Genomic DNA, 14,235 nt, shown 5'->3' with positions numbered 1-14,235 from the left:
GCTTATCAAAGTGTCACATTTTTTATATTAATATTATAGGGAAAAGAAAACCTATACTTGTCACTATCCTTGCATCTTAAACAAGATTTGTTTGCATCCTAACCAAAGATCTTTTCCAACTTCCAATGGTATGATGGCTGGATGACTCACCCAATCTTTATGAGGGCATATCAAGTCAGAGGCAATCTGTCAGAGCTGTTACCGATAGAGCTGCCTCTTGTACTGTTCATCCACAGGATGGACCATTGGAGATAAGCATTTGGGTCCAATGCATTGTCCGTCCACAACTCATGCATCGCCCTTCCATATTTTACGAGATCTCCCTTCCAAATGAGAGATCTTGCCTTGGTGGACATTCCTTCATCTAAGGGAACGATTTCATTGGGGATCTATTTATGTACAAGGGAACCTTTTGTATTCTCATTATATTTACATAGTGTTTCGGGTGGGGCTCTCGTGGATGTAGGTCGTTCGTGACCGAACCATGGTCTCTCTCTCTCTCTCTCTCTCTAACGTCCACTGCTTCTGAAACCATTTAACATGGTGTCAGAGCAGGACACTCTTCCTGGCTCTACGCTGCACACCACCAAGTTGCCATGAGTTGTCGTCCCACCCACTGATGAACCTCTGTTTTGAACGACTCTCTGGTTGTCGCGTATTCCTCTGTTTGCTGCCTCCCATCCCAAGGAGTTCGTTGATCGTTCCAGCTGATGCTCTCCTCGGTGGTGTCCATTTGGGTCTGGTTCATTGGTTGCACGACCTAGAGAAGTTAAAAGTCACCAGCCTGAACCCACCGCTGCTGGCGCTGCTCTACTCTGGTTCTTTGCTGTCAACGATATACAAGTAAGGGACGTCTCTCTCTCTCTCTCTCAGTTGTCTATCTTGTTTGGAGTCCCATTACAAGAGGGTATTGAAATATAACATGGAGTCCTATGTGAGTTCACTTTAGGAGGAGTCCTATTCTTGATCGGGCTTGTTGATAACTTCACACATGGAGAGATCTGATCTTCAGGAGTCTTATCATATGAGGAGTCCTGAACAACCCTTGGTTTGTATAGGAGAGCTAATTAAGCTGGACATCCTAATGGAGATGAACGAGCCAAGACTTTAACATCCCCTCAAACACAACGGGCCCATGCAAACGTTGAGTTTGGACCGAAGATCATGAAAATGATCAGTTGATAGCGATTTAGTTAAAATGTTTGCAACTTGATCTTGAGAAGATATATGTTGAACAATAAGCTGTTTCTTATGAATACAATCATGAACAAAGTGAACATCAATCTCAACATGTTTACTTCATTGATGAAACACACGATGAGCAGCCACATAGGTAGCACTATCATTATCACAAGAAATTAGAGTCAAATAAGTTTTATGGCTGTATTTGAACGGTACTTTGCCTCAGTGCTAGACCCGACAATTGTATGTTGCTTCTTTGAACTCCAAGATAAAAGATTTGGGCCAAGATATATAATATAGCCTCTTGTAGATTTGCAGTCATTCGAACACCCTGCCCAGTCTGCATCTGAATAGGTTGTCAAACCTAAACTCTGAGATGACTTAATTAATAGACCAATTTCAATAGTGTGTTTGACATATCTTATATCCTTTTGATAATTGCCCAATGATCAACAGCGGGCCTTACATTAAATTGACACACCTTATTTACAACAAAAGCCAAATCTGGTCTAGATAGAGTCAAAAACTGAAGAACCCCAACAATACTCATGTATAATGTAGGATCATGAAAAGCAGTACTAGGGCCAACAAACAGAGTAAAGAGGAAGACAAAGGAGTTTGAATAGGTTTTAGCTCCACACGTCAGCACGATTTAACAAGTCAATAATATATTTACGCTGGGAAAGGTGGAGCCCTTGTGGAGTCTAAAATACTTCAATGCCCAAGAAAAAATAAAGATTTCCCAAATCTTTCACTGCAAAAGATTGACTGAGTCTGTGCACAAGAGAGTCAACAAAGGATATGAAACTTTCAGTAACCAACACATATACTGTCACATCTTGCTTTTGTAGAACAAAGAGGGAGGTATCACTATAAGAAATCACAAAGCCAACATCAAGGAGATCACTGTTGAGCCGCTGGTACTAGGCTCTAGGCGTCTATTTAAGACCATATAAGGCTTTCTTAAGTCTGCAATCATAATTTGGATACCGTATATTTTTAAAACCAGGAGGTTATTTCACATACACAATTTCATTAAGATCTTCATGTAAGAATGCATTATGTATATCAAGTTGTTTAACTGACCATTTATGTCTGGTTTCAAGAGTAAGAATAATTCAAAAAGTCATGGGTTTAACATCAGGGCTAAAGGTTTCAAAATAATCAATTCTCTCTTCTTGATCATAATATTTGACCACTAAATGAGCCTTATACCTTTCTAATGACCCATCTAGATTTCTTTTTATTTTATAAATCCACTTACATTCTATGATATTTTGGGATGAATGTGGTGGAACAAGAGTCCAAGTTGCATTAATGCATCAAATTCCTTGGTCATTGCATCTCTTCAATGTGATATTGATTAGCTAGTTTGAACACTTTGGGTTCATAGTCTTGAATAAATTGAGTCATCAAGGCAATAGGTAAAGGATAGGGTGTTGCCAAATAAATCTTAGGAATACGAGATCCATCCTAAGACTTGGTTATCATGCCATGAGTACATAGAGGCTGATTAGGGACAAATGATTCAAGCTAAGCCTGATTTGAAATAGATGGTTCAGGGATCAGACTTGGTGGGTCGGTTGGGAGGGAGGAGTATTCTATCAATGGTGAAGACGGTTCTGAACTAGGGGGTTCAAGATGTGAATTGGGTAATTATGGAGGTAAGAGATTAGGTAGTGTCAGACTCTGTGAGGAAACTAGGCAAGGTAACAATTACTTGGTAATGACTCAATAGAACTCAAATTGTTAGAACCTTGAAACAAAAAGTCTGCTTCTTCAAAAACAACATGACGGGAAATAACAATTTTACAGACATTGGTACCCTTGATGACTGTTACTATAACAAAAAAAACATGCTTGTCAGATTTGAAATCAAGTTTATGAGAACTATAAGCCTTCAAATATGGATAACAAGCACACCAAAAAATCTTCAAAAATTTATAATAAGGTATTTATTTGAATAACACCTCAAAAGGAGATTTATTTCTAATGATAGGTGAGGGGAGATGATTTATCAAATAAATAATAGTGCTAAAGACATAAGTTCAGTATTTTATGGGAACAACAACTTGACTCATAAGACTTAATCCTATGTCAACAATGTGCCAATGATTCTCTTCACTGCCCCATTCTGCTCATGAGTGTGTGGACAAGAAATTCTGTGAGTGAATCCATAGGCTCGAAGAAAAAAATATAAACTTTTATATTCACCTCCACCATCAATTTGTAGGGATTTTATTTTTCTTTTAAATAAAGTTTCTACTTTAACTTTAAAATTCTGAAAAGCATTAGCAACATTAGATTTATGAGAAATCATGTAGATCCAGGTAAAGTTTGAAAAAGCATCAATAAAATAAACATAAAATCTATAACGATCCATATTAATAGCTGGAGTATGGCCCCACATGTTTGAATAAATAAGTTCAAGAGGTTTAGTAAACTTATGCATAGATGCAGTAAAAGGAAGTGCATGACTTTTTCCTTGTTGACAAGCACTAAACACATAATTGGTATAATCATGACAATAAGGGAAGCCAAACCAACACACTACACTTTGAACCACACGAACTACAAGGTGTCCCAAGACTCCCAACCTCTAGTGACATTAACTTACAGACACTTTCTCTTACCAATGTTGCTATCTGACCTTTATTAACTCCTTCATTATGAGAAAACTCTATCTGATAAAGACCTTCACTGCTCATCCCTCGTATGATCTCTTTCCCTGACACAATATCCCTAATATAACAATATTCAGGATGAAATTCAAACATAACATTATTATCAAGAGCAAATTTATTTACTGAAATAAGATGCCTAGTCATATGAAGGACATATAGAACATCTTTAAGATGAAATTTAGATTAATGCACAAAAAATTGAGATGATCCAATATGATAAAATTTTAAACCTGAGCCATCATCTATTTTGACCGAATCTTTTCGGTCATAAGGAGCATGTAGAGAGTGAGTGTTCAGATCGTGAGTGACGTGGTGAGTGGCACCCAAAATGTGGGTACCAACTTCCTTCACCTATATGATGCTTGATACACTTGAGGTTGAGTTTTCCAAAAATTATTTTGATTCCTTGGACCATTCCTAATGATTTGAAAACACCCTTTTCCCCATGTGACCAGGCTTATCAGCACATCACGGTACCCCAATTTTGGTCATCTACATGTCCCTGACCTCTACCTCTATTTCTTCCTCTACCTCTTTGATATCCAGATCCTCTGTTATTATTATGATTTTGTTTGGACTGTACACCAGAGGATTGATGATGAGTGAAATTAGCAGAGGAATTAGAGGTAACATTGTCATAATCTGGATATGTAGATTGAGCTTCCTCAACAAGGAGACTGTGGAGTTCATCAATAGTAACAAGTTCTTTACTTGTGAAAATTAAGGTTTTAAAGGCAACATATTCTTGAGGGTGACCTCTCAAGAGATGAAGAACTAGGTCTTCTTTACCAACTGAGTGGCAAGCAAGTTCAAGCTAATAAGAAAGTATTCTAATTTTCTGAAAATATTCATTGATGCTTTTTAGACATTTCAAATTATGCAGTTGTTTTTTAATTATAGTATCTTAGAATGAGTTTGTTATGCATAAGAATTCTTAAAAGTATTCCAAACTTTGCACGTCGACTTGAGTTCAACCACTTGGGCATGAACAGATTCAGACATGCTTGAAATAATCCAACTAAGCAAAAGTTGATAATGTCTCAGCCAAACAAGGTATTCAAGATTAACAACCTGAGATTTTCCATTTAATGACAAAATATATTTGACTGGGTAGGGCTTGGATCCATCACTGAATCCATAAAGATCACAAAACAATAATAAGGGAGTAAATTGAGACTCCCATAACAGAAAATTGTTTGCTGTCAATTTTGTGTTCAGAAAGTGTTGTAGGCAACCCAAAGAGAGAGGTGGAACTTATCTGAACAGAGGAAGCTGATAAAGACTCTGCCATGGATGCCTCACACAAAAAGATTCGTAGAGCTACTGCTCTTCATGATCAAACTTGGCTTTGATACCATAAAAGAGCAAGAACACATGCATGCAATGAAAGAGAGACCAGATAGTTTAACGTAGTTCAATGTATAATCACCTACATCCACGATAATACTCTCAAACACTCTATGCATGATCTGTGTATGAGGTTCCACTATTTATAATCAACAATATACAGGTAAGGGATCTCTCTCTGAGTTGTCTATCTTGTTTAGACTCCCATTACAAGAAGGTGTTGAAATATAATAGGGATTCCTATGTGGGTTCACTTTAGGAGTACTATTCTTGACCAGACTTGTTGATAACTTCACATAGGGAGAGATCTGATCTTCAGGAGTCCTATAGATAAGCTAAACAACCCTTGGTTTGTGTAGAAGAGCTAATTGAGTTGGATATCCTAGATGAGTTGGACATCCTAATGGAGTTGGATGAGCAAAGACTCTTATCTTCAACACTATTGCTCCTTTCTTGCTTCTGAGTTCTGCCCACTACATGTGTGTCCTCTGCCACTTCTACTTTGGTCTCCCCGTAAGGTGATGGTACAAGATCAGACAAACCCAAGTTTGAAAATTATGACAGTTCTATTATATAGGCACAACTACTTGTTGTGGTCTAAGGTCGCTAGACTTTACCTAATTTGGAAAGGAAAACTTGGGTTTATTACAGGGAAAAAGTCACCTCCTGATTCCTCTGACCCAACCTATGAAGAGTGAGAATAAAATAATCATCTGGTTATGTCATGGCTTCTTAACTCTATGGAGCCCAAAACTGTGGAAGGGTTCCTATTCCTTGAAAGTGTCGAGAACATAACAAAAAATATGTACAATAGAGCAGTACAACATTGCTCACATGTGCTTAAGAAAATGGATTGGCCTTTTAGTGAATATTTGGGAATGCTTTATGGTATATGGGATGAACTGGACTCATGCACCAATTCTTCATTGGACCTTAAGGACATCCAAAGAAAAAAATAATAAAAAAGAATATTTCATATGCTAGTGGGCCTTGGGTTCAACTATGAAAGCTTGAGGAGTCAAATTTTCATCTCTCCCTTGCACTCTCTCAACTCGATATGCTCCACTATCATGAGAGAGGAAGCTGATGCCGAGTTATGGATCCTACTAAGAGTGAACACACTGACCATATGAAAAGTTTGGATTCCTGGTAAACCATTTGCACTTTAACAAGTCACAAGCAGAAAAATCTACAAGTGAGAAGGCCAAACCTAACGATAAGAAAGTCAAGTGCATCACTACACCTACTGCAAGAAGGATGACCACACTTGTAAAAAGTGCAGTAAACTCCATGACAAACCGCCCTAGGACCCCCTTGACACTAGAAAGGCTAGCCGAGATCCTTTAGAACTTGAGCAAAACAAGAATGGCCACATCAGAATTTTCTAGTGCCTTAGCCAAATTAAGAGCTCTAGGTAATCTGGTCACCATATCCTCTTCTTTCAAATGCACCTAGATAGTTGATTCTTGACCCACTAATCACATGATCGGGGACAGAGGCAATGTGAGCAACATTAGGTCATTAGGTATCAAGGGACACATTAATATTGTTAATGAATCCATATTCTTCTTTGAAAGTGTTGTAGGATCGATGCAACGAGCACTAGAAGAGAGGGTGAATAGTGCTTTTAATCTTCGTCTTTAAAATTTAAAGGAATTTAAATACTGCAAAGCAATCACACACAAAGAACACAAAAATTTTATCCTTGTTCGATCTTCCAGACCTAATCTAGTTCCCAAGCAAAACCCGCTTGAGATTTTTACTATCACACTTATGTCACCACAAGATCAAACAGACCAAAATTGGTCTCACTTTCAACAACAACCCTATTGAAAGGAAACTTCTTTATGCCAAGGCGACTTTGTCCTTTTACAGAAAAATTGAAATAACCAACTTACAATAAACCTATGAGCCTTTTTTATGAATGCAAATGGAGTGAAATAGGCTTCTAAGGCTGTTGAAATACTCAACTCACGATTTCACTGACTCATAGAAAGAATTGGAGTGAAAAACTAGAGTGAAAATACTCAGTGAGTGAGAAAATGAATACTTGAATGAATAGGAGTGAAAAACAAGGAATTTGATATTTCTCTTGATGATTTTGAGTGTAGATCTCATTTTTATTTATAGCTAAAGAATTTAAGACGTTGGTGGTATGATGGGGTGTCAAACAAAGGTTTTTGAACAGTAAAAAATGTTTGAAAAATGAAAAGATGCACCTTTTAAAAGTTTCAGAAAATGACTATATTAGTCGACTAGAATAATTATTAGTCGATTGAAACCAAATATTAGCAGACTGACAGTTAAAGTCAGTCAACTACTGTGTCTAGCCGAACAGATTTAAATTTTGGTTTTTGAAACTTAGTCGACTAAAAAAAAGTTAGTCGATTGATGAAAATCATCAATAGACTGAAAAAACTTTCAATCAACTCCTGCTAAATTTTTCAAAAATTGAACATTCTGGCCGATCGACTAATTAGAAAGTTGATGTTTTGCTTTGAAAAATTGGCGCAAAAAATTCGATCGACTGATGAGTCTATTGGTCGACTAATAAACCTGAAAATGTGGGTAAAGAGCTTTCTAAAATGATTTTCGCCAAGGGTTCTTTTAGAAAAGTTTTTATTAAGTATTTGTAGGTGAAATGCAAGTAAAACATGCAATCAAAGTAAGGCTCTTACAAAAATCTAAGACTTTTAAAGAGATTTACATTTGCACACTTGTCTTCACATTCTTTTCATCTTTCTTCATTGCCTTAGCTGAAATTCAGTTGTTCCAGTTGTTCATCATCAAAATCTTGTACTTGAATTGTCGTGTACAACTTCCCTGTCTTAACATTCTTTGATGGAAACAAGGCTTGTGATGCTTTTTACATGCCTACCTTAGCGTCCAATTTTTTATTCGTGTACCAAATAACATTGAGTCATAATTGAAATGTTATTTTTCCCCCACTATTGTATCATTTCAGGATCTTGAGACAAGGACAATGATTGATAGAGGGAGAGCGATCAAAGGGCTCTATTTACTAGAAGAAGGCAACCTGAATAAGGTAAATAATCATAAAAAAAAATTTGATATCAAATTTAGACTTTGATTGTACTACTTGTGATGGGCTATGCTAGCCTTACTAGCATGCCCTTTCCTCGTTCTCATAGAGTTTCCAAAAAATGTTTTGAGCTCACTCACTTTGACATGTGATGACCTATAACGACCCCAACTCATACCCATGGAAAAAGTGGATTTTTTTTTAAACAGTTACGAAAACAAACCTAGAGACCCTGGAGTCTTACAGTCATAACACAACCATAACTACAACCACAAGAGAGCTTACACCACCATTATCCAAACCCAAAACAACTTTATTTACCAATCAATAAAGTTTAATGACAATAAGCAAAGGAAAGACAAGTAGAACAAAAATATGCAGTCACTTTGTTCTAGGTAGAATGTCCAGTAGTACTCTAGTCCTCATAGCTCGCAGTAGCAGGTTGTATCATTACTCATCAAAGGTTATGAAAAACATAAAATATAGGGTATCAAAATCATAGATCCTGTGTATGAATTCCTTTAATGAATCAAATAAGTAAAAATAACATAAATTAGATTCAAGCAACATTTTAGAGGAAATATAATACTAGCACATAATCTGAACAATCATTCATGCATTTATGAGCAATAATCATTCAACGCAATAAATCACATATAAGGAAGCAGTAAAGATGCATGATCTAATGCAAAACAGTAAATGTACATAGAATCAATGCACATGCATTGATAACTTATTAAGTTTTTATCAGAGTTTTCTTTTGTATGCATATCCCTATTAAATGCACACAATTTTAATTTCACTTTCATTAAAACCCTCAGATACTAAAAAATGGGCACAAAAAATTCTCGAGTTCAAGTTAGGTTCTCAGATGTAGCTTAACACATAATTTGTATTTTATTACTGGGTTCCACAGTTGGCCATCGATCGATGTCATAAATCAATACCATCCATCAGAACATTAAAAATCAACATCTAATGTCGGGATATTAGGGAAATCAACATCCATTAATGCCACTTTCTTGGTATACCAATAACAATAGTTGGGTTTATACAATACCCCAAAGTAAAATGGTGAAATCTCCCTAAAATCATGGCTGGGTGGTAAACCACCTAGTTGGGTTAAGGGGCACAAACATATATGGAGTTTTAATATCCTCACAGTTTTTCAAAACTACAGTCCAGGATTCCTACACTAAGGAAGGGATATCCAAAAAAAACATTAATTGCATTATTTTCTTTTTTTATCAAAAGAATGATTTATTTCACAATACTTGTTTTGCAAATTAACATAAAAAACACAACATTCATTTCACAAATCAGCATACAAAATTCATCACGGGACCTCAGCCCGTTACAACATGAAACAATGCAATTTAATTCTAATAATATCAAATTGATTCTTGCGATGCATAAAAACTAAACATGGAACAACACCTGCTCATGGTCCACACGACCTATAATGGTTCACTTTTGACCACTGATGCATCTAATGCAAAAAATCATAATGAGCACACCGCTTATGTCATCATTCAACATGCTCTTAAATGTACATTCATACACACTAAACTAGAATGTACATGAATAACAAATTTCACATGCATATGATCACATGATTGCAAAAATATAACTTTCTTTTCATGATTCATTTTGTGCTTGATATGCAAATATTCATGTGATCATGCAAGTGCAACAACAAAAACCCAAATTTTAGGATTTACATCTTCATTTCATGCATATGTATTTAAACACCATTTTTTTTATATGTCAAAATCATTGCATAACAGAAATTTCTTTTGCCATTTTAGCAAGCTCGGGGTACAACATACATACCCATTGAGTCCAAACCATTGTTGCCCACACACGGGACAACATTGGTAGGCACATGAACAGATTCAAATACTCTAATGAAATATGCATAACAGTCCAGTAATGATCATGCAAAAAACTTTACGTGTACAATCATGCAAAACTGCATATAATGCATGCATACGTCTATACATTTACATGCATAAAAGCTAAACTTTTAACATATGTAAATCTCAAAATAACATGGGCATTTTACATGTGAAAATCTAGACATAACTATGTATGTTTGAGATATGTAATTCCAAACATAATCATAAGCATTTACATATGTAATTTTGGATATCTAGCATGCATATACATGAGCATAAAATCTAACATACATTTAAACATGTAAATTGAGACATGCATATGAACATGAAATTCTGAATATTCATCTAAATCTTAACATATATGTGAATCTGCACTTGTATGAAATTTTGCACATATATGTACATCTGGAATTTGAACATAAGTATGTATACGAATCTGTTCAGTTTCCATTTTTTTTGTCATCTATGTATATATTTTTGAATACTTTGCCCAGCGACAACGACTGGGCTTTATTAGCCCTGTGGCTGCGCAGCCACCAGTTGGTTGGGCTGGCCTGATACGATTTTTTTATATAATTTCAGTTCTGCCCAATTTTTTTTTCATTAACATGGACTCAGTCTAGCCGACCCAGTCGGCTGGGATTGAACAACACTCAATTCTGACTTTACCATACTGAAAAAAGTCCATGTTTATTCATATTTGTATATCTCTTTTTTTTGTTATTCCCACACATACAGTGGATCATGAGATTGGAAGAAAGAAAAGGATATCAGTGTATATCTGTGAAATTGTCTACAAAGAGACAATACGCATACAAGCATAAATACTTTAAAAAAGAAGTGCACGAAAGCACTCTCATAACACTTGAACAAAATACGCAAAAAGCGTATAAATAATAAACATGCAATAATGCATGTATTTCATAAAATGGAAGCAAATGCTTGAGACTCTCAAGCTTAGGAAATACAAAGGGGGAACATCCCTATTTATACAAGAACTAAGAGGTGCAAAAAGGGGGGCTCCAAAGGAGTCGTTGGAGAGCCCCCAACGACTCTATTGGGGGACCCCCAATGCACCTTTAATAAAAAAAAGAAATTTAAAAATGAAAAAATAAAAGGAATTACAAAAGGAAAATAAAAAAGAAAAGTACAATATATTCCAAATGGAATATGCGCAAGATTACAATAATACCCTTTTTGGGTAAGAAATAAAAAAAGGTATATAAATATATATTTTTATATATATAGAGATACATATACATATATTATATGTATATGTATCTCTAAATATATAAAAATATATATTTATATTTACAACTAGGTTTTTCGGAGATACATTTTAACACCCCCCCTCAAACTTACGGTGTGATAACCGCAAGTTTGTCAAGAAGGAAATGAAATCTGGGCGAACATAGAGCTTTTGTGAAGAAGTCTGCAAGTTGATACTTAGACGTCACGTATGGTAGATCAATGACCTTCTTCAAATATTCTTCTCTGACATAATGGCAGTCCATCTCTATATGCTTTGTTCGCTCGTGAAAGGTGTGGTTCTTGGCAATATAGATTGCACTTTTATTGTCACAACATAACTTTGTTGGTTCTCTGATAAACACTCCCATATCTTCTAAAAGGCGTCGAATCCATACAATTTCCATAGTGGTAGATGCCATGGCTCTATATTCGGCTTCAGTGGATGATAGTGAGACCTTTTGTTGCTTCTTACATCGCCATGAGATCAAAGACTCACCTAAGAAAACACAAAGCCAGTGGTGGAGTGACAGTTACTAGGGTCACCTCCCCAATCTGAGTCAGTATAAGCAAACAATTTTAATTCAGAAGAAGAAGATAGAAATACTCCCTTATTCACAGTTCCCTTCAAATATCTGATGATGCGAAGCACAACACTCATATGAACGGTTGTAAGAGCGTGCTGAAACTGACTGGCGATGTGTATAGCATGTGACAAATCAGGTCGAGTAATGCTAAAGTACATTAAAGAACCTACCAACTGCCTGTAAGGAGTAGGATCAGTTAGAGGAACACCGTCGTCAATCTTCATTTTTGCTCCCACAACTTCAGGAGTTTCGCATACTTTGTCATCAGAAATTCCTGACCTGTCAATAATCTCGCAAGCAAGTTTAGACTGCGATAGAAAATAACCACGTTGCGAATAGGCAACCTCAATTCCAAGAAAATATGTCAGAAAACCCAAGTTTGACATCTCAAATTTTGAAGTCAAGACGGACTTAATACCCTTGACTCCTTGAACATCATCACCTGTAATTAACATGTCATCAACATAGAGTAATAATATCACAATCCCTGCATTAGATTTTGTGGTAAATAGAGCAGTGTCAGTATAACACGAGGAGAAACCATTTTTCAGCATTACACTGGTAAATCTGTCATACCAGGCTTTGGGGGTCTGTTTCAAACCATAGAGAGCCTTTCGAAGATGAAGAACTTTATTTTTAGGGTTCTCCATGCCGGGTGGAGCATCCATATACACTTCTTCGTTAAGATCACCATTTAAAAAATCATTTTTCACATCCATTTGAAAAATATTCCAATTTTTAATAGATGCAATAGTAATAAGACATCTGACTGTAACCATTCAGGCTACATGAGCAAAAGTTTCTTCATAATCAATTTCATACTCTTGCCCATACCCTTTTGCAACTAAGCGAGCTTTATACCTTTCCAAGGATCCGTCGCTCTTAGTTTTAACCTTAAAAACCCATCGACAACCTATAGTTTTCTTTTTTATGGGTAGAGTTTGGAAATCCCAAGTTTCAGCCCTTTTAAGAGCATTAAGTTCATTTTGCATGACTTCTTGCCATTCTATACATTTTTTAGCTTCTTCAAAATTCCTTGGCTCAAAGTAAGAGTGAATGGCACTAAGACAAGCCCTATACCGGGGTGAAAAGGAATCAAAAGAGACAAAACAAGTTGGAGGTCTCCTATTCCTCTTAGATCTTCGGTGATCGATAGCAGGAACAAGCTCACTATATTGGTCAATGACACTTCTAAAGGTGTCTTGGTTTCTACGTGAGTAGGTTATGGGATCACTTGAAATCCGGTTTTCTTGTTCATTGAGTGAGTTATGTTCTTCAACATCACCATCATTATCCTCATCATGGTTTGATGATACATCATCATCACTAGATATATCATCATTACTAATTAATAAGTCAAAAAAGAATGAATAGTCAAAATTTTCTTGATGAGAAACATTTTTTTCAAATCCGCTTTCATTTTCTAAAAACATTACATTTCTAGAAACATATAACTTATCATCTTGAAGATCATAGCAACGAAACCCTTTTTGAGTTTCGGAATACCCAAGAAAGGCGCATGGGATAGCCTTGGGAGAGAGCTTGTCATTTTTATCCGTAAGTATGAAGCACTTACACCCAAAAACTCGTAACCTATTATAATCAGGTTCAATTTTGTATAAGATCTCAAAGGGGGATATTTTCCCTAATATCCTAGATGGTAAACGATTTATCAGATAAACAGAAGCAAGAGCTGCTTCAGCCCAAAAAATTTTAGGAATGTTTTGGGAAATAAGAAGGGTCCTAGTGGTCTCAATGATGTGCCTGTGTTTTTTTTCGGCCAACCCATTCTGTTGGGGGTTTTTAGGACAAGACCTTTGGTGAATAATTCCGTGATCTTCAAGATATACTTTAAATTGGTTAGAGAGATATTCTCCTCTAGAATCACTTCTAAAAATCTTTATATTACTGTTGAATTGATTCTTGATCATTGAATGAAATATTTTAAAACACGTAAAAACTTTATGTTTGAACTTAAGAAAATAGATCCATGAATATCTGGAGAAATCATCCACAAAAATGACATAATAAGAAAAGCCTCATTTTGAAACAATAGGTGTGGGTCCCTAAACATCGGAATGAACAATTTCGAAGGTTTTAGATGAGAACATAGTTCTTTGCTTAAAAGGTAAACTTTGCATTTTTTCGAGAATACAATCATTACAAGAAAAAGAACTTTTACATAGATCATTCGCAAAATGTAAATAAGATAACTTGGTGACGTTAGGATGACCAAGTCTCTTGTG

Source organism: Nuphar pumila, chromosome 5, assembly GCF_984573655.1.
Source record: "Nuphar pumila chromosome 5, dmNupPumi1.hap1.1, whole genome shotgun sequence".
In the NCBI taxonomy this organism is placed as follows: Eukaryota; Viridiplantae; Streptophyta; class Magnoliopsida; order Nymphaeales; family Nymphaeaceae; genus Nuphar; species Nuphar pumila.
The sequence above is the reverse complement of the archived record's forward strand: the minus strand, read 5'-3'. Positions refer to the sequence as shown.